The sequence below is a fragment of the Rousettus aegyptiacus genome, unplaced genomic scaffold (assembly GCF_014176215.1).
Source record: "Rousettus aegyptiacus isolate mRouAeg1 unplaced genomic scaffold, mRouAeg1.p scaffold_m13_p_11, whole genome shotgun sequence".
NCBI classification, from domain to species: Eukaryota; Metazoa; Chordata; class Mammalia; order Chiroptera; family Pteropodidae; genus Rousettus; species Rousettus aegyptiacus.
The window spans coordinates 61,652,906-61,677,648 of record NW_023416286.1 but is presented as its reverse complement, the minus strand read 5'-3'; the positions used below and the strand labels follow the sequence as shown (position 1 = coordinate 61,677,648).

Here is a 24,743-nt window from a genome sequence, read left to right as displayed (position 1 = left end):
CTAAGAGTCAAAATCAGTGGTTATCAAACCTGGCTGTGCATTAGAATTAACTGGGGAGTCATTAACAAACACCGATGCCCGTATTCCGCTCCAGACTAATTAAATCAGAATCCTGGGCCTGGGGCCTGGACATCGGTATCCTTTAAATGCTCCCCAAGTGACATCAATGTGCAGGCAGGCTTGAAAACTACTGGGCTGAATGATAGATTTAAACTTAATAGAGGAAAAACAAATAACCACCATAACCACCATTAAAACTCCAGTTTAAGAAAAGGAAAACCATATAGAAGTCCTAATTGATTTCAGACATTTTATATCTGTGAGAGTTGACTTTTTTCAATATCTGGTTTACAAGAAACAAATTAAAAATACAATTTGCCTCTTCCTGCTTGTCTAATTTAAAGATTTTATAGAAACACCTGAATATATTTCCTGTGTTGGTTCTAGTCCATGCATATTGATTAGTGGTGAATTTCTTTGTAAGGCTTCAATATTTGGTTGATTTCTTTTACAACGTCATGTTAATCCCTAGAACTCAGCAATGATCCTGTGCTGGTCCCCACAACGAACTTGTCTTGCCTCTTTCCTCACTTCCTGAACTTTACCCCTGATCTCGCCAATATGTACTTGTAACTTTACAGCCATTACTGAACACGAACAATTGAACAAAAGCACACCCCAAACTCAGCCAGTATATTATGGTATATTGGGTTTCAAGTGGTGTTTATTAACACACTTAATGGAAATTGCATTTCTATAGAGTGGAAGGTGGAGTAGTGGCTTTTAAGTTTGCAAGCTCCTCTCCATTCCTTCCCTGAGAGAGCTCCGTGGAGGGAAGATGGACCCTTTATGGTCTCTACCACTTTCCTTTGGAGGAACTGAGTTTAAACATCCAGAAGTGATTTGTTCTGCCTTCTCCTTTAAGCATTTCAACACTTTTTTTAAAAAAAAATCACATTCTATGTCTGAGTCCAATTGTTGGCAATAAATAATGTTCAACAATATGGATATTTTTGTTTGTTTCAGGAGATATTTGCTAAGACTTGAATATCACATTTTTTTGTATGCGCTAGAATACTTTATTTGATTTTATGTATAAAAATACATCTGCCAAAGGGAATGATTTTACTTGGAGCCGTTAAGCTATTTAAATTTGGGTTAGAGTAGCCTACTTTTAAAAGTATAACATTTACGATTTTTTTTTTTTTGCAACTCATAATATTCAAATACTTAGAAGGAAATGCTAGAAAACTGATTCAAGAAGACACACTGATACCTAGAAATTGTGGCTATGCACTAGGCACATTTACACATAAAGCAGGAGCTTTTAGGAGAGAGAAGCAGACATTTTACTTAGGCAGTTGTTGGAATAAGATGAATGAGGTCAGTGGTTTGCTAACCTCAATTTCTCTCCCTTGGGCACCACTGGCTTCTCTGAAAGTGTCCTATAGTTATCAGTATCATATGTGAGTTCATCTGTTCTGTGTCTGTGGCATCCTAGACTGTATTAGGCTTCTAGAAGAAACTTTGAAAATTAAAAGAAATTGCATGCGCAATTATATTCTTCCCTAGAGATAAACATATGTCATGATTAAGAGTAAATAATACCAGAAAGTAAAAATGCAAGTGTACAAATATATCTCGGTTTCTGGAAGCTCATCATGTCATTTTGTGTGCATGTTTTCATGTTCTAAATAATAACACAGGTATTGTGTCAAGTACTCAATGTGGATTCTTAAATTTAATGTTCTCAGTTCTATGATGTGATATATGTTATATAAATGATATATGTTATATATACAATTTTTCTGATGTTCAAACAGATTTGAGGAGGTTAATGAACTTAAAGTTTATGGTAAGTAGTATGAAGTAGATTTAAAGCCATAGCACTAAGTTAAATTTTAACCTTAGGATAGCCAAGCTCTGCTAGGAACCATCAGAGTGTCAGAAGTTGTCAAGTAATGAAAATAATAGTAGTTACTTAAAATCTTATCTTAAAGAAATTCACAAAGCTAAGGCATTTTAAATTTGGATAGCCATTGAAAAGTGGTTTTCTATTCATGCAACATTACGCTTTTACCCATTTAGAGAAATGAAAATCTATTTTACCCTGTCATCCGTCCAGTGTTTACCAACATCCACAGCCAGGAGAGTGCATTGCCAATGCAAAAGTTGAATTTCTTATGTTGTTTCAGCTCATTTATTCTTTTAGTGTGTTCAGAGAAAGCAAATATCAGTTGGTATTATTCTTTTTAAATTCATTTGTAGGTACTCCCCTTTTTAATGTTATTTTTTTACTCAGGTGTACTATTTTCTTTTCTACTTATTGAACTCTAGTTTTCTCTAATACTTTGATCTACCCAGTGATTTTTTTTTGTACTTTAAATAATTATTTTTAAAGAAAAAGAAGTCAATCTGTAATTCTATGGTTGGAACACCTAATTTTTACACGTGCCAAATGCATTAAGTTAGGTAAGCCAACATCTTGCTCTCACAAATAAAACTCATCAATGAAGAAACATGCTTTTACTGTGAAATTGTCTGGGATATTTCTTTATAGGAAAACTGACAAAATGAATTTTGAGGCAACATCATAACCAGATACTTTGTCAGGCAATGTAACTTTGAAATCGTGTGCCTTTGTGATTGAATATCATTAGGCAATGGTTTTCTTTTTAACCCAAATATGTGAACACAAGTGCTTCTGTCTGCCACAGATACCCTTGGCCACAGTTGGATGACTGAATTATAACTGAGTCATGCATGTGCTGAGTTTTAGCAGAGTATTCCTGCAGGATCCAGCAAGGATAAAAATTGATGTCCCTCTTGAAACAGAGTGGTACAGATGGTGCAGCTTTATAGCTGTCTCCAAATACCAAATGCCAAACTGCTCCTTTGATAAAGCAAGGCGGTATAAAGGTTTAAATATAACCTCTTGGTGGAATGTCAGTGAATGATGGATCCCAGTTACAAACATACCAAAATGTTCTCTGTTTAAACATTTTTTTTTACAACCATGGTCGTGGAAATTCTATATCAAGGAAATTATCCACAGGGGAAAGAACATGAATGCTACCTTGAAAATCTATGTGTACACTAACAAATCTACTAAATTTGGAGGAAGGAATGACACACTGGCAGCTAGTGAAGTCAGTATTTTTGCAAAACACCTGCTACAAAGTGGAATCTGAAAATGTTATGTTAAACCTATAAGACTTGCCTTTCTATAAAAACAGAAAAGGGAACTTTCTTTAATTAGTTTAGTCATCTTTTCATGGCAAAGATTCCACACAAATGTTAAATGCTGGCCTTCTAGTGTGAGAATTGCATTTATGTTTTTAAATGACTAATTTGACAATTTTACTTTATAAAGTGTGTATATGTATATTAATTTGAATATATATATGATATTGAGTTGATTTACTTTAATACAAATGCATTATATTCTTTTGAAAAATAAAAGTACTGCTAGTAGTGATTGCTTCCTTCATAATTCATATTAGGGAGATGAACAGTAAGAAATGGAATTTTAAAGTATCTGAGCCTTGTTGGTTTTTTGTTAATAAAACTGGCAAATGGGTTATAAAGAAAAGTGGAATTATGTAAGAGTAGAGCCATATAAACTAGTTTAGAACCTTCCCAAAATTAGCTAGTGATGATTGATTAAAATTATTTGAGCTAATTTTGTAATAATTGTGAAGGGACTATATAAAGAAGAAATTTATTTAACATATACAACGTCAGCAAGTAAATTAAGACAAGGAAGTCATCAAATGGTTTTGAAAGATATATGTAGCCATTATCAATTTTTATAGCCAAAATAAATATTACCAAATTAAAAGGTTTTCTTATAGTAGATTTATGGGCATTCCAATGACACTGAAGTAAAGAAAGAAGCGTTTCTTCTGTTATTACTGCAGTGCTTGCTGTCTCTCTTATACCTGGACCACTGCAACAGTAAACACACTGGAATGTCTCAGTGAAAGATAACGTTGTATTTCCATGTATAATCTATGTTTATTCAGACTACTGTATTTTACGTAATTTTTCCTCTGAGAGGTAAAAATTTTCCTCTTAGAGGTAAAAATCAGGTCCAACAACCTGATTGGTTGCAGTTTTGACTTATCTCTTCTTTATAGATCACGATAACTTATTGATTGCCCAGGATATGGATATCACTGTGGACTATTGAGGATATATTTAATTAACACTTGGGGTAATCACAGTCAAATAACCCCCAAGTTGGTGGGTTAAAAAATACTTCATTGTGATTTAATTTATATAAAATATGTTATCACTATATAATTTGATGTTTTGATAAATATTATTACTGTTGTTACCATCATCCAAATTTAGTGTATTTCCATCAGCCCTAAAATTCCATTATGCCCCAATTTCACTTCTTTCTCCCAGGCTCCACTTTAGCAAACCGCTAATCTGATTTATCTTATAATAGAGTCTTTTTGTCTCTTCATATAAATAGTAGCATATAATATATACTTTTTGAATCTGGCTCTTTAATTAAGCATAATATTTCTGAGGTTCATCTCCATAATTGCATAAAACAATACTTTGTTCTTTTTAAATTTTCAAGTAGTTATCTACTGTATTAATTTATTATAGTAAGTGTTGACTCATGTTAATTTGTAGCGATATGGTAAACATGTTTAATTTTATAAGAAAATGCTAGACTTTTCTAAGAATTTTAACATTTTACGCTTTTACAAGGGATGCGTATTTCTAATTTTCCATATTCTTGCTAAAGTTTAGTACTATCAGTCATAATAGTAATGTCAGTGGTACTGACAATGTCTGTCAAATCTTATTTCTGCAGCTATCGAAATGGTCATAGGTTTTGTTTGTGTGTTTGTTTTTGCTTTGTTAATATGGTGAGTTATATTGATTGAATTTTAAATGTTGAAGAAATCTGGCCTTCCTTGGGTAAACTGTACTTTGTTATGATGTATTATCACGTTGGTGTATTGCTGGATGAGTTTTGAGAATATTTTATTAAAGTGATTTTTGGGTGGGTGTCCATGTCCAAGAGGGATAAAGATCTACAATTATTTTTTCTTATAATATGGTTGTCAAATTTCAGCATCTAGGTCACTCAGGCCTCATAAAATTAATTGAGACATTTTCCCTCTATTTTTCAGAAAATATGTATAATATTGGGTCAGTATTATTTGTTTCTTAAATGTTTAAAAGAACTCAATAATGAAAGGATGTGTACCTGAAACTTCTTAATGGGAAGATTATTCTTTCTATTACAATTACAATTTATTTGATACATGTACACTTCTAAGATTTACTGTCTTCTTGGTACAGTTTTGGCAAGTTGTATTTTTCAAGGAGTTTGTTCAATTCCCAAGGTGTCAAATTTGGTAGCATAAAATCGGTCATAATTGCCCCTTATTTTTTTTTTAATATCTGTGGGGTCTGTAATAATGTGTTCTCTCCCACTTCTCATATTGATGATTATGGTATTTTTTCTCTCTTGATTCATTTTGCTAACGATTTGTTATTCCATTTGATGCCATCCTATAGTTCCCTGAGTATCTGTTTTACTACAGCCTTTTTTTTTTTTTTTAATCTCATTTTAGAGGATGAATTATTTCAATTGTCTTCAGGTTCACTGATTTTCCTCTACTATTTCCAAACTGGTGTTAATAGTTTTTCTTTTCAGACATTGTTTTTTTCACTTTTACAATTCCTATTTGCTCCTTTGTCAAAGTTTTCATTTCTCTCCTGAAATTTCCTACTTATGAAGAAATATTTAGGAGTATTTATGCAGTATTTAAATTCTAAAGTAGTAAAGCAGAAAAGAACTAAAACATGGAAATTCAAACATTTTTAAGTCTTGAGCACAGGCAGCAGTCTTTCCGGAAAGATCAGGCTTTTAATTATTAGTCTATAATTCTCTTAATTGATGAGTACTTTTTTTTAAAGAACCAATTTGGGCCTATAATAATAATAACTATTGAGTACTTACAATGCTCTAAGCCCTACTGACAGTGTATTATATATAATATCTTTTTAATTCACAAGCAAACTTATTTTTCCAATGAGTTAATTGTGGCACAGAGAATATTAAGTAATTTGATCATGATCTCTAATTTGTGAAGTAAAAAGCCAGAATTCCTTTAGGTGATTGACTTCATTACCTATTTCATTACCTCTGCTTCGCTCTACTGTCTGAGCAAGTATCTAGAATAAACAACTTTCTTTATTAATAAACTTCAAATCAATTTTGCAAGTAAGAAATTACATATATAATTGACAATGTAGATTAATATTGAGAGTGTGATATTATATTGGAGTAGGGCAGGGGATATTCATTTATTGTATGCTAGAAACTTTAAACAGTTCTTATGAATCCCAGTAGTCAGCATGTCATTACTTTTGTAATTCGAAGGACAGAAATATGAGAAATAATAATTTCCCTCTTGAATTAAAGTATCATCGCTATTTTTATTATGCTAAATAAAATTTTCTATTCTAGGGAAAAATTGAAATCAAACATTTTTGAACACACTGAGTTAAAAATTCTCATTTCCAGGACAATTTAGGAAGTAAAAGGCAGCTTTTAAATTCCTTATAAGCCAATTCACTATGCTGTCAGAGTTATTTTTCAATCCTTAACTTTCTTTTATATGTATGTTTTAAGGCCCCGTTGAGGTAAGTATTTAGAAATTTAACTCCTTGGTGAAGGTCAGTAAATCATGGATTAATGTATTATGGAACTTTTAATTGAATGGCAGCAATTAAAATGTTAAATTGCTTATTATCTCCTCTAAATGCAGTAAGACATGACACAAAAATACTTAAAGAAAATTAAGAGTTAGTTAACTTCGTTTTGCAAAACTGCAGTCCTATAATTCTGAAAGGATATGTAAATTCAAGCTTTGTCCTTGAAAGTCAATCTGTTTGTTCAATCTGCTCACATTTTCTAGTCTTTGCATACAATTTATATCTGAGGATTCACTTCTGGAATACACTTCTACTCTTCTTTATAGCTGTCTCTAGATCTGGACTTGGGGTGAGAGATGCTAAAGAAGAATATAGATCTGACTATTATCTCAAAACTCTTTGAACTCATTAAAGACAGTTTTCTAGGAGAGCACCTTCATTTACATTGGATCTTTAGAGGAAATTTGACAGGTGCTACTTCTATTTATTTATTTTTTCCTTTAAAATGAAACAGTGGCAGCAGGCTATTAGGTGGGTCATAGAACTTGGAATGAGTGGAAATAGAATGCACCCTTTCTCCTGTGGGAGCAAGGGTTGGGTTTCAGTGGCAAAAATACAGAGCACAATATGTGCAATGAGAAGACTGTGATTTGATTTTAATTCTACAGCATATTAGCTAAAAAAAAAAATTAACTGAACTTCTGAGACTTAAACTCATCTGTAATATGAGCGAACAGAAATACTTACATGAAGAATAGTGATGGAAAATAATATGAAATAAAGCATATGACAAATATTTTGTAATAGTAATGTGCTGTAATAACTATCTTTTCCTTTTATCATCTCCATTTGAAACTGAGGAAAATGGGACACATCAAGGTTCTATAACTTATTCAAAGGAAGTAGCATAATATGAACTGGGACCATGTCTTGCTATGTGTCTCCAAGGAAGGCTGGGCGAAACAGTGTCATTTTTCTCAACTACCGAATGAGAAATGGACCCAAGTTTAAATGCCATCTCTGAAAGGAATTGTGCCAAATTGTGCTTTGGAGTAAGAGAATTTTGTGAATGGCATAAGAATATTCTAGTCAAGGTTTTATGAGGCAGGGGTTGAAAATTATTACTATAGATTGATCCTCTTATAAAGAAGGCTATCAAGTGGACTTCTATCACAGATTGGTCATGGAGGACTGTGCCATTAAACGAGTTGCTTTATAATAGTCTGGCATGGAGGAATAGAGTTGGGTGGAGGACCTAGTATATATCAGACAAGCCCAGAGTTCTTTCATATCTGGGCTACACATTTTTCATTGAGGATGAGAAATGGATAATGGTCATGGTTAGTTGATAATCTCAGACTTTGCTTGGCCCTACCAAAACCATTTGGGATTCAGCTAGTCTCCAAAGCAATTCAGAAAGCCACATCTATATTTTCTTCTTGTTGGCCTGACATCACATATGCAAGGCAGTAGTCATCCATCCATCTCTGTGTCTGCTTTTAGGCCCCAGGCTTGTGCTCAGTTCTTTTGCATATAATGTATATTCCTTTTTCTTATTTCTTCTTTAATCCTCAGGCATTCATACATACTTAAATATCCAGAATGGCCTATGGCATTTGTCTTTAAATCTTGTAGTCACCCATGCTAATGAGTTATCACCGAAAGCTAATGGTGCCTTATGGTGGAGAAGGAGCAGAAGAAGAGTAAAGAGAGATATTAAAATACTTCTAAGTCTGAAGTCACACTTTAAATTGAAATGTCACTTTGAGTATATTTACCACCAGGGATATGTCTTCTATCAGCAGTTCTTTATGTGCTTGTGCCTTGTAATATCTTGAATTTGATGTCCTTATAGGAATATCTCCTTAAAGAGACACTAGGATAATTAAGAAATAGATTAAATGGAATTAGACAAGCAGTCAAAAAAAAATCAACAAAAATAAAATCTTAGGGACATGCCCTGATTAATCAAATGCAGTTAATCAGAATTCTTTTGGAATCAGGTAAGGGTATCACTATTTTTACTGTTGAGCAGTTGATTCTAATGTACATCCAGGGCTGAGAATCCCTATAATAGTAGAATGTTAGTAGGAAGCATTCATTAATCTAGACATTAACAAAAGTTTATTTAGAAAATACTCTGTGCCAGGGATTGGTTACAAAAAACAACAACAACAACAATAAAATAATAATAAAAAAATCAAACAAACAAACATAAAAACTGTGTCTTTAGGGAGCTTAGAGATTGACAGTACAGAATAGAAAGCAACTACATGAAAAGGCCCTGGAGACTTATAATGTTTTTTTCTGGTAAGTTTCATAAAGCAATATAGGTTATAACATGGTGCTCTTTGGCTCACAAGATCTCATCATTCCTTTGCAGTAGGATCTTTGCTTTGAATTGGAATCCCATGTAATTCTCTGCATGGTACTTGGGCAGAAGAATAATTTACAAACTATTTGACAAGTGCATGTCTATATATGAGGTGAATGTCCATTTACAGGGTGAATGTCTTCGCTAAAAATTCTTTTAAAATATTCTGACAGATACTGAGATATCTTAATAAAGCATCTTAAGCACATAGAATTAATTGTTGTGTTTTGAGTCTTTCTATATAGCTCTTTCTGATTAGAGATATTTGCTTCTGGGACAGGCCTGCCTCTGAATAATGCTGGACTTGAAAGTTAACCTGAATCATTCTTATGTTTGAGAATTGAAATACAGTGATAGCAGTTCTTCAAGTCATGAAAATGCAAACACTAGCTTCATGTTCAAGAAACTTGGTCTAGTGTCTGCTCTGTTATAAGGAAGTTAATTATAAGGACAAGTCACTTTATCTTTTCATTAAATGGAATTATCCACTAAATGTAAGGATTGTGCTAGATGCATAGATTAAAAATACTTAGGATGAAGCGTTTTGCATTTATAAAAGAAGTAGTCGAAGCCAATAATCTGGATGTCCCTTACCAACATTGAAATTTTGTTATTCTAAAATTCTAGGGCTAGAGAAAGCAAGAGAAAACCGAGGCCCTAAAGGCAACATTTCAGTGTCCTCTTTGCCACTTGCTAGACTTGTGGCTTGTGTTAAGTAACATTCTCTCTAAGCATTAGCTGTTCCTCCATATGATGCTAGAATAATAATAAAGAGTATTGCTTATATGGTTGTTTTCAGGATTGCTTGAAATGTTATAAATCATTTAGCAAATTAAAGTTGTTTGGTTAAGCATTCAAAAATGAAAAGTATTTTGTGAATTGTCTATGTACTTTAACTTATTCTAAATAAAATATTTTGAGATAATAAAATATTTCAGGGAGCAATCCACAAACTCTAGAATATGTAAGAATTGCTTTGTGTGATTATTCAGATATATAACCAGTAGTTTCATTTTTTCAAGAAGGCCATGCTTTTAAAAAACCTCATAACTCAGCTGTAGACTGATAAAAAGTGTGTGGGATTCAATAGACATTTTTATTTTCATATTTTTTAATTTAAGAATTTTTTTAAAAATTTAAGAATATGTGAGAGTTTGTTGTCATGTATACTGTCAAATATTAGATATCAAGATATTTCTTTTGTTATGAGAAACTGATTTGGCAAATATAGCAGAGATGGCAAATAATCATACACTACCATGCGATAGAGGAAAATGAGTAAAACACCTATAATGTTTCAGATGCCATTGCAATGACAAATGTTTCTATCATTGTTACCATCTTCAGCCACTACAGACTATACTCAGCCACTTCTCTGAAAGTTTTTTTTTTTTCTTATGTGGATTAGGTAATGCCAGATATTCTGATATAGAGGGTTTTTTAAAAATCTTAAATTATTAAATAAATTAAAATGAAAATATCAATAATATTCACTTTCACCTACTATTTGACAAAAATTTAAAAAGTTGTTATTTTCAGCGTTGAACGTTTATGGATGTCTTTTGAATTAAAATGGTGTCATTATTTTCAGAGGACCAATGTGCTGTTAAGGTGGAGCATGCACTCATGATTTCAGACATAATCTTCGACTCAAGAATTTAACTGTAGAAATTTATCCTAGGCATATACTTGCATGAATTTGCTAACATTTAAGCATACAGATATGTTTATTGCATTATTTTTTTTTTGCAGTAGCAGAGACCTAAAATCACCTATTTAACCAAAAGAGAGAATGGTAAATAAATCATGGTATAGCCATAAAATGATCTACAACCATGAAAAAGAATTGTGTTGATTTGAATTGAGGTTCAAATATATTGATAAATAGGAAAATAAAATTTCAAAGAGTATGTATTATATAATTTTATTTGTGTTTTTAGGTGTGTGGGTATTATATATATATGTCCATTTGTGCACATGCACACACACACATATATATATATATAGTAGTCATAAATACACAGACATTTCTGGAAGGATTTGAAGAAACTTTTTGTGTGCATGTGTATATACAAACAAGTATTTGTTTAGTACAGGACTTTCTCTTCTGCATTTCTTAATATTTGCTTTTTTTTCCTAATAATAATGAAAGAGACAGAAAGAATTAAGGTAGAACATAGCAAGCTAATAAAAAATACTGCCTTATGTTAAAGAATAGCATTTCATATAAGCTATTAATGAGAGAAAAATAGTCCTATAAGAACTAAAAGAAGAGGAAACAGGTTAGGAAAGCTCATCTTTGTCATTTTGGATTACTGAAGACTGATGCTATGCTTGTGGTGGTGTAGTGGTTTAAATCTTGTCATGTGAATAAATCAACAACTAAGGGGCAAAGTTACTTCTTGCTCTCTTGCTTGAGCCACTTTAATGATGCATGACATCAGTGAGATCTACACACAATGTGGCTAAAGATCATTTACTTGTTCATTCAGTATTGAAAATCTTCTAACTGCTCAGTACTGTACCTTCAAGTCAGACTGCCTAATAATTAGGCAAGTAGCTTTTTCTCTTAAGTGTAGAGATTAATTAATAATAAGGAAGGAAGGAAGGGAGAGAGGGAGGAAGGAGGGAGGGAGGAGGGAGGGAGGGAGGGAGGGAGGGAGGAAGGGAAGGAAGGAAGGAAGGAAGGAAGGAAGGAAGGAAGGAAGGAAGGAAGGAAGGAAGGAAGGAAGGAAACAAAAAAAGAGCAGAGCACTAAGTTCGGCATATGCTATTAAGCTGTAGCTACTATCATTATTGGTTTTTCCACATACCTTCCCTTAAACACCTCTGAACTTAGGGTTGGGGATTGGGTGCTGGCGAACACATTTTCTTGATTGTAATTTTTGAGATAACTTCCAGGTGGTTTACGTAAATGGATCTGATGCAGGACAGGGTGAATCCCTTTGAGTGGGGACTCAAATCCTACACCAGAGAGAGAGAGTTCTTGACCGCATGCAGGAAAGAATTCAAGTGCACACAGAGTTAGAGACAAAAGGAAAGTTTGTTAGAGAAGGAATAATGCTCTACAAGCAGGGACATGGTCTCCTCTAAAAGAGAATGAGAGAGACCCCCAAGCGTTTGAGGAATTCATTTGATCTTTGAATCTTAGTTTCTGTGATTACAGTTTAAAGACTTTGTTTCCCTATTTTCCTTTGATGGTATGGGTATGCAGTGTTAGAGGCATGTTAGTAATCTTAGCCTTTTTTTTCTGTAGGTTCCCCATAGAATAGCCATAGGGAATGTGAATGGTTGGGTTTATTTTGTAGGGTACAACATAAAGACTTTGTTTTCTTATTTTCCCTTCATGATGTGGGTAAATAGTTTGTTAGTTATTCCAGCAGAAATCCTCCTTTGTTGTGTAGGTTTCCCATGGTCTGGGAGCACACTGCAGGCTCTGAATATAACTCGTCAATTTGTGTAGTTCCCATGCCTCTTCCTTAGATCAGATCTTGAACGGTGTTGTAAGTTGCAAATCTCTTCTTGCATCTAGAGATTCTTCCCACTAAATTTTTCCAATGCATAAATATTTTTATATCTAACAGTTTGATATTCTGAGACGTAATTCTGATTTCCAACTTATATCATGATCTTTTGGTATTGAATGGAGAGTTGGTGTTTAAGTGAAATATTTATGGTTATAGCTGCTAAATTTTTTTGAGACCAAATGCATTCCAAGTGGGAAAGCTGGCATTGGAATCCTGTAGTGCTAGACTTTAAACCTAACTGGGATAGTTGAAATCCTTTCTGAGCATTTATTTTATCAATGGAGGTAAAAATGCCTTCCTCATTGTGTTATTATGGGGCAACGTCCTTCAATGGTATAATGTATATAAGTCATCTAGCAAACATTTCAACAGTGATTACTATTGTAATGATGATAATGAAAGTTTCTGAACTGAATATATTTTAATTCATGAAAAACACAATGTCTTCTTTTAATGTTTCTCTTTTTATTTATAACCAAGTAAGAAATTAAATAATTCTCTCCCACTAAGATCAGCATGTCAGAGTTAGATCAGCATAATGTTAAATAATATACACTATCAAAAAAGGGACATCTTGTAAATCATTTTTAATGGAACTCTGACCCAACAGAAAGTGCCGGCACATTGTGAGTCTATGCTATCTGCTGATCTTTGACTCTGTAAATTTAATTGTGGAAATCTGACTGAAATTATTCATACTCATTTCTTTTAATAACCTATGATACTATGACTTCCCTTCAAAGACATTAGAAATATGAAATGATGTAGTCATAATATTTAAAATAACTTTTTTGGTATAGTGCTGTCTTTGAAAAATAACATATAAACAGTTTTCAAGTACTCAATACCTCACTCCCCCCCGCTTTGCCTTCTATTTTGTGGATACTGCTAACATAAAAAATACTGAAAATATTAGGTTTATTTTAGTATATACCCAAGATCAGCTTAAATAAAAGATACTTTTATAAGTATAACTAAACATTTCTTATCTACTTAAGGGTTATTGAAATATATATATATATATATATATATATATATATATATATATATATATACACCAGGGATACATATAAAAGAAGAGGCAGATTTTTTTTTTCTCAAAATCCATATTATATACAATTATTACTTGAATATCTTAATCTTTGATGATGAAGCCCAGTCAATTTCAGGTAGACTAAATTGAAGAAAGGAAAAATTAGTCATCTAGGAAAATCACTATTATGGAGAATAATGCGTAAATATACGAAGGGTGAGTTCTGCCCTTATGTTTGAATTCTGGATTTTTTTTTTAATTGTAGAAACTTTATTCTGACTGTTTTCTGAGCAGAAAATGGATTAAATTATGTAAAGATTCATGAACCACATAAATAGATTAAATTATGTAAGGACTTATCTTGCTATCAGGAAATAATTGCTAGAGCTAGAACTTGATCGATTAAGAGATTTCTATAAACCTTTTTCTCGCTTTTAATACTAAAAAAAAAATCCTTGCATTTTGAAATCTTGTATAGAATCTGATTCAAGAATTAATAGCAGCTTACCTCAGTTCAATATTATATAAATAGCGTGGAAAATCCAGAGAGAGAATACAGGAAATTATAAGCAGGCAGTCTGTCAATTAACAAATAAATGGTCATCCAGTACCTGTGTGCACCAGGCACATTGAAGACAAGCATTCAACAAATTGTTTAACATAGCTATATTTATGATTCTAAACGTTGCCTTGCTACTAAGGAGGACACAGTGCTCTGGAAGCATGGGCCAGTGGGTGGAAGGAGCCCAGCATTCATGCAGAGCTTCTCTGAGGAAGGAATGTGAAGCTGAGGCCTGTGGAATGGACAGAAGTTGCAAGGGCATTCTCTGAAATCCAAGGAAGGGTTGAATAAGCCAGAGGTCATCGAAACTGGAGGTTAACATTTTTTTCAGGAAAAAGAGCTGTGGTAAGACGTATCCCAACCTATTCACATTAAGGTAGGATAACTGAGGAACCCAAGCAAAAAAAGTACATTGATTAGTGTATTTAGAGGCTGATACAGATTAGCAAGAGATACCTGCCTACCTATTCAAAAGTATTTATCAACATATTTGCCTGCTAGGCTGTTGTCAATTTCAAAGGAAAGGCTGTGGTTATCTGATTTGTTGCTCTCAGATTCAGTAGTTTGAGCTCTCAGCTTCAGTAGTTTGAGCACTCTCTTACAGTTCGCACAATGAGACTAAATTGGAAATGTAACCAACAGGTGATCCATTAAGGACTTGAGTGCAGTTAAGTCTTCCTTTGGGATGTATACTTTTACAGCCAATAAACCTGGCCTTACTAGCTCCTAGTCAGTTTGCTTGCCAATAATAAAGCCTCGTAATGTAACAGAGTGACACCCAGAAGAGCCACTCCTCCTAGGTTTCCACCCTGAATATTGACTCAGAAAAGTCTCTTAAAAAGGCGTGGGATTCAGTATTCCCCTAGATGTTATGGAACTCAGAAATAAGGACATGATAGGACTGGTGTGTTTCAGTTAGTTTGAGGCAGGTTCTTGCAGAAACATTAACTTTAAAAAATATTTAAATTATTATGTGAATTAAAAGTCACCAAATACTTTAAAATTTGTGTTCAAAAATAATAATTGTGTGACATAATATATGTATGTCATTGGAAGGTAAAACTCTGATTTAAGCCCTAACCAATTGAATGTTTTCTAAAAATTATGTCTGAGAGTAAGAATAATGTTTTGTCAGTAAGATATAATGTTATATAGTAGATTGGAACAGCTAAAATTAAAGAACAATGATACTAATCAGTATGAAAGGTAATTCAACATTAATATTTTGTGTATTGTGATATTTAGGGAAGCAGATGTAATAAATACTTGAAAGCTCTGTATTCTCAGTAATTGTTTTATAACCTCTTCTTCAGTAATAGGACAACTCAGTGTACGGAGTGCCTTTAAACGTACTGAATTCACTTAAAAAGTTAAAATGTTCATTTCCATTTGTAGCAGTTGTTTCCAATGATTACAAATCAATTTTTAAATGATTTTATTTTTAGTATTTATGGGATGGTAATACTGCAATAGTCAAAAGCCATTTTCACTGGCTCTCTAATTAGTCAGAAGCCATTTTCACTGGCTCTCTAATTTTAAAAAGCTAGCTTTCTTACCTGTGGTCTTGCTCCCTTACCATTCATTTTCACATTGTTGGCAAAGCAAGGGCTCTTTTAAAATCCTGTGCTTAAAGTCTTTCAGCCTGTTCTCATAGTATCTACAGCAGCATTTATCTAAATGTTTTCCATGAACAGCTAGCTCAGCCAGTTTTAATTTGCATTATATTAAAGGAGGACTCCATGATCATATGTTTGATGAGCTGGATTAAACATAGTCAAGTGGTTATTTCTTTTTCAGGACCTCTCAAATCCCTTTAGTAGACAATGCTGACCAAACTCTTTTAGGCATAGAAGTTTTGTTTGTTTGTTGGTCTGTTTGTTTTTGTCAAAATATCTCATGAAACTTGTGATACAAGGATTACCTTATCTTTTGACAAGTAAATGCTGGTTTGAAGAATAAGGCCTGCAATTCTAAGTATGAAATCGCATTCCTTCAAAATTTGGCCCTGCCTTTTTGTTCAACTTTATATCTCGATGTTCTGCATTTAAACCCTAGATTATAGTTATAACCACCTTTATTTTCCTGAAAAGTTCTTTTGCTGTGTCCTTTCTCTGGGGTGCTTGCCCTACTTCACCAGGTTATCTCCTTGGTCTCCCCAGATTCAGCTCTGGTGTCACCACTAGGGAGCCTTTGTTCTTTCCCTCTCCTGTGTTATCTGACACATGTGATTGGCCCATAGCATCCCACCCTCACCTCTCATGGTAGCTCTTGCCAAACAGCTGTCATCTCCTTAATGTGTAGTCACATCTACAAAATCCCGATATCTTTTCCATCAGAATCATGCATCGTCATTTTTTCCAGCATGTGGCCTAGTACATTGGGGGTGCTTAAGAAGTAGATATGGTCATAATGAAGGGAGAAAAAGATGAGTACAGCTTAAAGTTGCATGGCTGCATGACATGATTTTCTTAGCAATAGAGTGTCTGCACTGACCTGTGGACATTTAATCCATAGCTCAGCATGCATAGATCTAGCGAGATGACATTATGATTAGTTTAATTAATTGGCTTAATTGAGCTATGATTAATTAAATAATAGCCTTAAGAAACTAATAAAAATGTATCTTGAAGGGAAGAACAAGGAATAAACACTCTAAAAGATGAAGTGTTAGAGACTATTTTTTTACTTAGCTAATAGAAGTGGGTTCTTGGTGTTTTATTTTAAAGTAGCTGATGGTGTGCCAGCACATTTTAGCAGCCATATATGAACTTAAAGGAAACCTCAAATATATTTCAGCTAATATTTGAATATAACTATTGAGTCTCTAGTGTCTGTGGCTGCTTTTTCATGAGTCTGAGAAATATCGGAAATGATTTTACCATGGATATTAGTTATCTGGCTTCTGCTGGCAAAGCTGCTATTCAGTTAAGGAAGCATGTCAGTTCACTGAGAGACAAATTAAAGTATGCTTTTTTGATGATATGAGGAGAAAGAAAGTAAAATAAGGAGAGTGAAAATTGGATTTTTCCTCTAAAAAATGTATAGAGTGCCCTGCGTTATCTGCCTCTTTTATATGGCACATTAAATTTGTAACTAAAAATGGAATTGGACCTCTCACAAAAGGAGCCTTTTTAGTGTCTGATATATATTTATATATATCTATATACCTATATATCTATATATCTATATTTCTACATATCTATAGATATATATATAGAGAGAGAGTCAAATATATATGTGTGTAGTTTCTCAATAGATCGTAATTATGTGATATATCAGATACTAATGTCAGTTGCTGTTTTTTTTTTTTTTTAGGAGAAATGAATCATATAGGGTCATGATTAATGCTTTTTCTGCTAAAATGTTGACCCTCAAGATATTTTCATTGAGATAAATTTGTTAGACATCTTCCCTACTTTTTTGTGTTGTGATCTCAGTAAGAAGTATTAGGAAAAATGGGAGGTCTTTCAGTAGTTACTTATTGATTTGGTTTTAAAATATTGTACCTTGAAAATATAAAAATGCTTCTGAAAATCAACGATAGAAAAGGTTTACAAAAACAAATGTCAAGATGTAGAGTGTAGACTGGGGAGCTAGGCTTGAGTGTGAAGAGCATGAATTCTGTTAGGTGGAAGAACCCCCAGTCCAATAGGCAGTAAGTTCCAGTGTTAGTAGGTTGTTACACCAGGGGATAGAGGTCAGAGTTCATTTCTTTAAGGGAAATTATATGGAGTGAAAGAGTTTGAATTCTAGGTCAGTTCTCCTTTAAGTTGTGGCCTACTGTTTATGTCCAAAAAACATATGGTCCTTGGCCTTTTAATTTTTCAGCTTAATAAAACAGAGAATGAGGGATACATGAAATGGTTTAAAAGGAGGACAGACTCATATTTCTCCTGGATTGCTTCACATTGCCTCGTTCTGGTACCAAGAGGTGACTTAATGACTGCCTAAATTTTCTTTCATATCACATAGCTCCCATTTCTATTATTCTAGCTCAAGGCAAAATGAATTTTCATTGAATGCGTGCTATATTTTTTGTATTTTAAAATTTAAGCATAGTGGTTATGATTATAAAAGAAGTTTCCCCCATATTACCTAGAGAATATGCATAAAAATAAGAAAGCATGTAAAAATTTCCTCTTGACTTTTTCCAAGTGATACATATTTGACTTTTCACTTTTTAATTTTAATGAGAATTTGTTTTTCCCACAACATTGGAGCAGTTAGATTACAACTTGGACTCAATAATATTGGAGTACACCAAATCCCCAAGATGCTACATTTAAGCATTTATAGTCTGCTTGCTTTTTAATTTTTTTCTGCAAATGCAGATGCAGTATTTAAGGAAGGCAGATGGGGTTTGTAGGAGAGGTGAATTACAGAGGAATGTGTGTGTAGTGGGGTGGTATTTAACCAGAAGAGACCAGCATTAATGATAGCCAAGTGAGTGGTGAAAATGGAATAATGAAGCATTGCAGTCACCTATAAATTAATCAGAATTTAGGTCATCAGGCTGTGGCAGAAAAAAATATTTTACTTTTATCTAGTACACTAGTTCTGTGAGTAAATATTCCATTTAAACTATGTCGTACCTTGATGTCTATAATAGAATTGTCTTATAGAAGCCCTAAATCAAAATTTTTATTTTGGGACTGTGTTTTATTGTATTCTTTTTTAATAGATCGGTTTTCACCAACTCAAGATGGACCTAATTTTATGTTCTATCTTTAAATTTAGTTTTTGTTAAGTGTATTAAACTTCACTGCTTCTGAAGAAATGAACAATCAAATAAACGCAGTCTCTTCTTACTGGTACTTATTAACTACAAGCCATTCTGGTTTAAAATATGAAGTGGTTCATGGGACACTAAATTGAAACCATCTTGGCTAAAATACATTTGAAAGACACAACACAGACATGTATCACTTTATTTCCATTTCAGACTGTCAGCAGAAATTGGAGGCGACACTCTTCCTTTCTGTTTGATTATTCTATCATCGACAGAATGAGCGTGTTGGAGACATACATGCTGATTTAGTGTTGCACTGATGAAACCATTCAGGTTGTGTGATGTGTCATTTTTCACTGCTGCCTTATCAAGGTGTTTCAGCTGTGCCCAAACCAGCCCTGGTAATTGCTTTAGTTGCTTGTGGCAAAGTTATGTCAATGTCAGTCACCAAATGACTTTTGACTGCTTCATGTCAGATGTTCCCCCCATAGAAAGACAGGGTAGGGGAATTTTTATACCTGGGTATGGGTATTAATTTGAAGTCTAAATAGGTTCATTTTTTTTTTTCCTGGTCAGAACTTAAATGCAAATCCTGGCATCTTATATTTTAAACTGAAAGGAAGTTCAAGATTCACCTCAAATGTAATCTGCTCTTATATTGATAACTTTCCTTAGTCCTCAGGGCAAATTTGAATCAAGTATAACTTTAAACACATACAGAATAATAATGGTTATTATATAAGGTGTACTTTCTTCTGCATTATCTGTTTAAACCATTTTCTATTGTTAATGCAAGTCAAACGCCTTCTCCAAACTCTTCAAGTCTCCAACTCAGGATTTTTATTATAATGTTTGGGTTTCGGTGGGAATGAAAATAAAATTAAAAGGATTGACAAAGAGTTTCATTTAAAAAGTAAGAAGTTTTTACAATTTTAATAATTGGCTTACAAGTTCATATTGATTAAGATTCAGAGACAAATACATATGTGTATACACACTACACAGCATTCTTTATAAACTTTACACTGTTCTGTACACCAGTCTTCATGATATATTGAGATCCTCTTTCTGTATTGCTATTTTTTAATTGCTATAGAGTAGATCGTTGTATTGATGTGTCGTAATTTAACCCCACTCTTCTGTTTAGTCATTTCTTTTGTTACTAGTCTCTGTGCTATTAAAAAAGGTTTGTGATCATCCTTGTGGATACATCTGAGCTCATTTGTTGAACAATTATCTCAAAATCTACTTATAGAAATATATTTATTAGCTCAAAAGTTATATCCATTTTAAAAATATTTAAGCATATTTGCAAAATTACCCCTCCCAGAATATTTCTGCCAAATTATAGTGTCACTTAGAGCATATAAGAGTACTGATTCTTCATTATAACCCAAACTAGAAGTTAGAATGTTTTCAGAATTTTACCAATACAATAAGTGTCTAAAACTGCATCTCATAATTGTTTAATTTCTTTGGATACAATATATATCTTTTTGTGAATATTGTGGCTATTTCTAGTACCATAAGATTTTAAAAGATATCAATGTAGGTTGAAATAGTTAATGAAGAGTTGAACTGGACCTTAAAGAAAGGCATCAGGATTTGAGGGAGGGGGAGAAAATTCAAATGCCTACAGGAGCTCTCAGTAGGTGAGATAAAGCCATCCAGGGTAGGGACCGTTGAGAATTAGAGATCATATGTACAGTCCAACTGGGATAATTTTACGGCCTACCCAATACATGATGAAAGTCTTAGAATAGAGATCCAATAGTGTCACATCTCCCAAATAAATAAATAAATAAATAAATAAATACGAACCTTAAAATTGTGATCTTTGTATTAAACATTTCTCTGAGGAAACATGCTTTGTATTTTGTCAAAATTCATCTGCTGGTTGAATTTGGCTCACAGGACACTTCTGTTAAACTATCGATTTAGTGGGTCAGTATGGCATTCCAGATCATGAGAACAAAATAAACTAAAGTTTGAGATCCTGGTAGTAGTTGGATGTATAATGGGGGATGTATCTGTAAATTTAGATTGTAAAATAGAAGGAGCAGAAGTGGAAGAGATTATAGGGATGTCCAGATAGAGTGTGTTGATTTGTAGATTTTAGTATGTAAACAGAGAAGTTTCTATAATCCTAGCTTAAAATAAAGATAGGATTGTTCCTTTAACTGTATTTTTTGTTTGTTTTATTTGTGGAGGAATAACATTAGTACTGAGACAAGAGATGTATGGAAATGAAATACAGAGAAGCTTTAGAAATTGGAAATGAGATGAAGAGTTAAAGGGGAATTCAATAATACAGGCCAAGCCACTTACAAGCCATGTCCTTTCATGCTGTCTCTTTGATTTCTATTCTGGTATGATTTAAATTTTATATTTTTCTTCTTATAGGTATAGTTATCCCTGTAGGGGATAGTCTTTCTAGGTGATGGTAGATATTGATAAGTACATAGTATATTATTAGCCATTTATAATTGGATTACAGGGATAAAACAGTGAATCAGTTTATGTATGAATTATATATGTGAGTAAAGAAAATCACAATTTGTACTACTAAGCATTTATAAAGTTATTAATAATATATAATAATTATTTAAGGGTTCTCCAAATACCTAAAGATATTGGTAATCTGGGAACAATGTAGTGTTAGTTAAGTAATGAAACAATCAGTTGAGCCTAACCTGTGCTTAAAATGTATAAACAAGTCATTAGCAAAGCTAAAGGCGGCTGGGGAGCTACATAAATCACTGTTGGTTTCTCAAGTAAAGCATCTGTGATTAATTGTGGAACACCGGACTAGTTATCAGAATTTAAGCAAAGAGATAAGTATATATACTAAGTTTTAAAACTTTACTACCTAGGATAAGTTATTTTGGGGGATAGGAAATTGTTTGAAATATATTAGTTTTTTAAATAGTCTTTGAACTGTAAGAGTTTCATAAAATAAAATGAATAATGTTGATACAGACAGATTATTTTTAAGTATTCAATTTGACATAAATTTTATATTTTTGTTTGATAATTTATCTGCATGCATCAAAAATTATAAATACATATCAAAGGATTAATATGATAAGTTTTTCTACCTCTGGCCAAAAATTGTTCACTGCCTCCTGTCACAATCTTCAAAACAGTACCCACACTGGTTATGTATTCTTCCAGTTTCTTTACGCATAGACAAACAAATATGAAAATATAGCTATATTCTTGATTTCTGCCTTTTTTTCTGGTTTTGGAAAAAACATGATATGCAGACCCTTTTCACTACTGTTTGTTTTGTTTGTTTTAACATGGCCGTATCTTTTAGCACTCTTTCCACACTAGTACATAGAAAACTTTCTTATACTATTTACATGTTTACATGTGTATGGTATACTCCATTCTATAGGTATATTATAGCCACTATTGGTGCAGACTTGTTTTTTTCCAGAATTTTGCTGTTATAAACAATGATCTGCATGTGTGACTGTAGTTGTAGGATACATCCCAAATGCATATTCAATAGCTGTAACAACTGCCATGTTTGTGAAGTAATCTTAGTTTATCTGACTTGGTCTAAGTCATGACAGCATTTAACTATATATCTAAAGTTTGTAGGTTTGGGGGCAATAATTAATACTGGTGTATCTGGTGACACATCCACACACCTGGACAGCATCAGTAGACACTCCTCCCTGCAGTCAGAGCTCAGCAGCACTTCTCTCTTGAAGACTTCCTGATCATCTGGCCTCTGTCATTGCCCAAATCCTCCCCACTCACCTACATCCTTTTGGGATATTCTGCCCCAAAACTACCAATATTTGGACATACGAGTGTTCTTCCAGTTACACATACCAAATGCCCCACACACTAGGTTTAAGATGAAACAGATTTCAGTGGAGCAGCTTTTTGTAGGTTTTTGAAAGCATTTTGTGCTGCTGAACATGATAGAAGCCGAAGGGAATAGATCGTGTGGGTCCACCCACGGTCCTCTGGGATCCATCCCTTGTCTCCAGCAAAGAGGGGCTTTACTGGACTAATTTCAGTAATGCCTTCTTTGTCCTGTCTTATGCCTCTTGCTTCCTTCAGATAGGGAGCTGCATCAGAGCTCAGACCTGGCGAAGTTTCTCTATGCTCTCCTGAGGGCTCTATTCTGATTTCCATGCTCGATTCATAAATATAGTATATTTTGTGTGAAGAAATTGAGAAAATAATTTTGTACCTAGTGTTTCATGGCATGCAGATGAAGTGGGTAGTATTTGTACAGATAGATACTAATAATAAGAATTTGAAAAAGTTATATGTTATGAGGCTCTCTTTTGTTAAACGGAGCCAGGAGAAAATTTCCCTTTAATGGTAGATAAATACTCGATTCAGCCTAGTGACCTGTGGACCAATAACAGGAAATTCAGAAGTTTAGATCCATCAAGAGAAATGATAGCCAACAGACCATGGAGTGATAGCCACACTTAAGCTGATTTATAAGGAACTGAATGTAACTAAATGCATACTATTCTGAAAGAGTGGAGAATTTGCTTCTGGGTCCATATCTATACATGCCAAAAGAAGAGACTGTTTATTTTAGAATGTTTGTTCATGTTGGTTTTGACCTGGATCATTTTCAAAGGTCATCTGGTTATCTAGACATATTGGTATATAAACTGGAGCCAACAGCAAATTCTTTATGGCAGTTATGTATAGCCATCATGATTTCATCACTAAAGGCAAGTACAGTCAGAGACTTTAAAATCGAAAGGCTTATGATCTTTCTGAATATTTGACATTCCCCTTACCCTAGCAGTTTATTATGTGACCAAAGCCATTACTAAAATGGATGGTGATTTATTAATTCCACAAATACTCCCTGAGTGTCTGTAATATACAGTTTATTTTGTTAGGTGTTGTAAAAAAATTTGAACAAGACAGTCATAGTTCCCAAAGATAGTGCACACAGGTAATTATTTTAAGAGGCTAAATGATGATTTATGCCCACAGTATAGACCTCACAAAGACTAGAATGTAGTTTCTAGTTAAAGTATCAGAATAGTGCTATGGAAAAAGATGGTTCCGATGGTCCTTTGAAGGATGAGTAAAATGTGTATATGGAAAAGTAGAAATTGGGACTATTGTGGGTTAAATTTTGTCCCCCCTTCAAATTTATTTTGAAGTTTTAATCCCCAGAACCTCAGAACGTGACCTTATTTGGAGATGGTGTCTTTACTAAAATAAATCATTAGTGTGGGCATTAATGCAATGCGACTGGTATCCTTATAAAAAGAGGAAATTTGGACATCTACAAGCCAAGGGTCCTGGAATAGATCCTTCTGTTATAGCCATAGAAGGAATCAACCTTGCCAAAACCTTAGTTTTAGACTTCTAGCCTCTGGACATTGAGACATTGAATTTCTATTGGTTAAGCCACCCAGTCTATAGTTTGTTACGACTTTGTGATAGCAGCCTTGGCAAATTAAGCGGATGCATTCTGATCAGAGGAAACAGAGTCAGGGAAATCTGGTAGAGTGTTGGAGGAGTTTGGCTGATATGCGGATTGAGAGAGGAAGTTAATGGAGATGTGACTGCAATGAGAGTGGATCGAAGTTGTGGAGGGTCTTACAAGCCAATGCCGCAGAATTGGGGATACAGAGTAAATTCTTCAAGCAAAGTGTCACAATTGACAGTGATAGTGTTTTTATAGCCCACTGTAGTCATTGAAGAGTCTGCTGTTAATTAAAGGCAGCTGACCCTTCCTAGATGCCTCAGATCCTACCTAAGTCAACAACAACTAAGACATCAACATCTACATGTATCTGTTTTCCACTTGTGATCACCCTATTCAG

General features: G+C 33.6%; 1 protein-coding gene across 2 annotated transcripts in view; it reads left to right on the top strand.

Annotated features, from left to right (window-relative positions):
* Nucleotides 1–24,743, top strand: part of GPC6 (glypican 6) — a 974,073-nt gene that overhangs the window by 327,416 nt on the left and 621,914 nt on the right. The window lies entirely within an intron of this gene.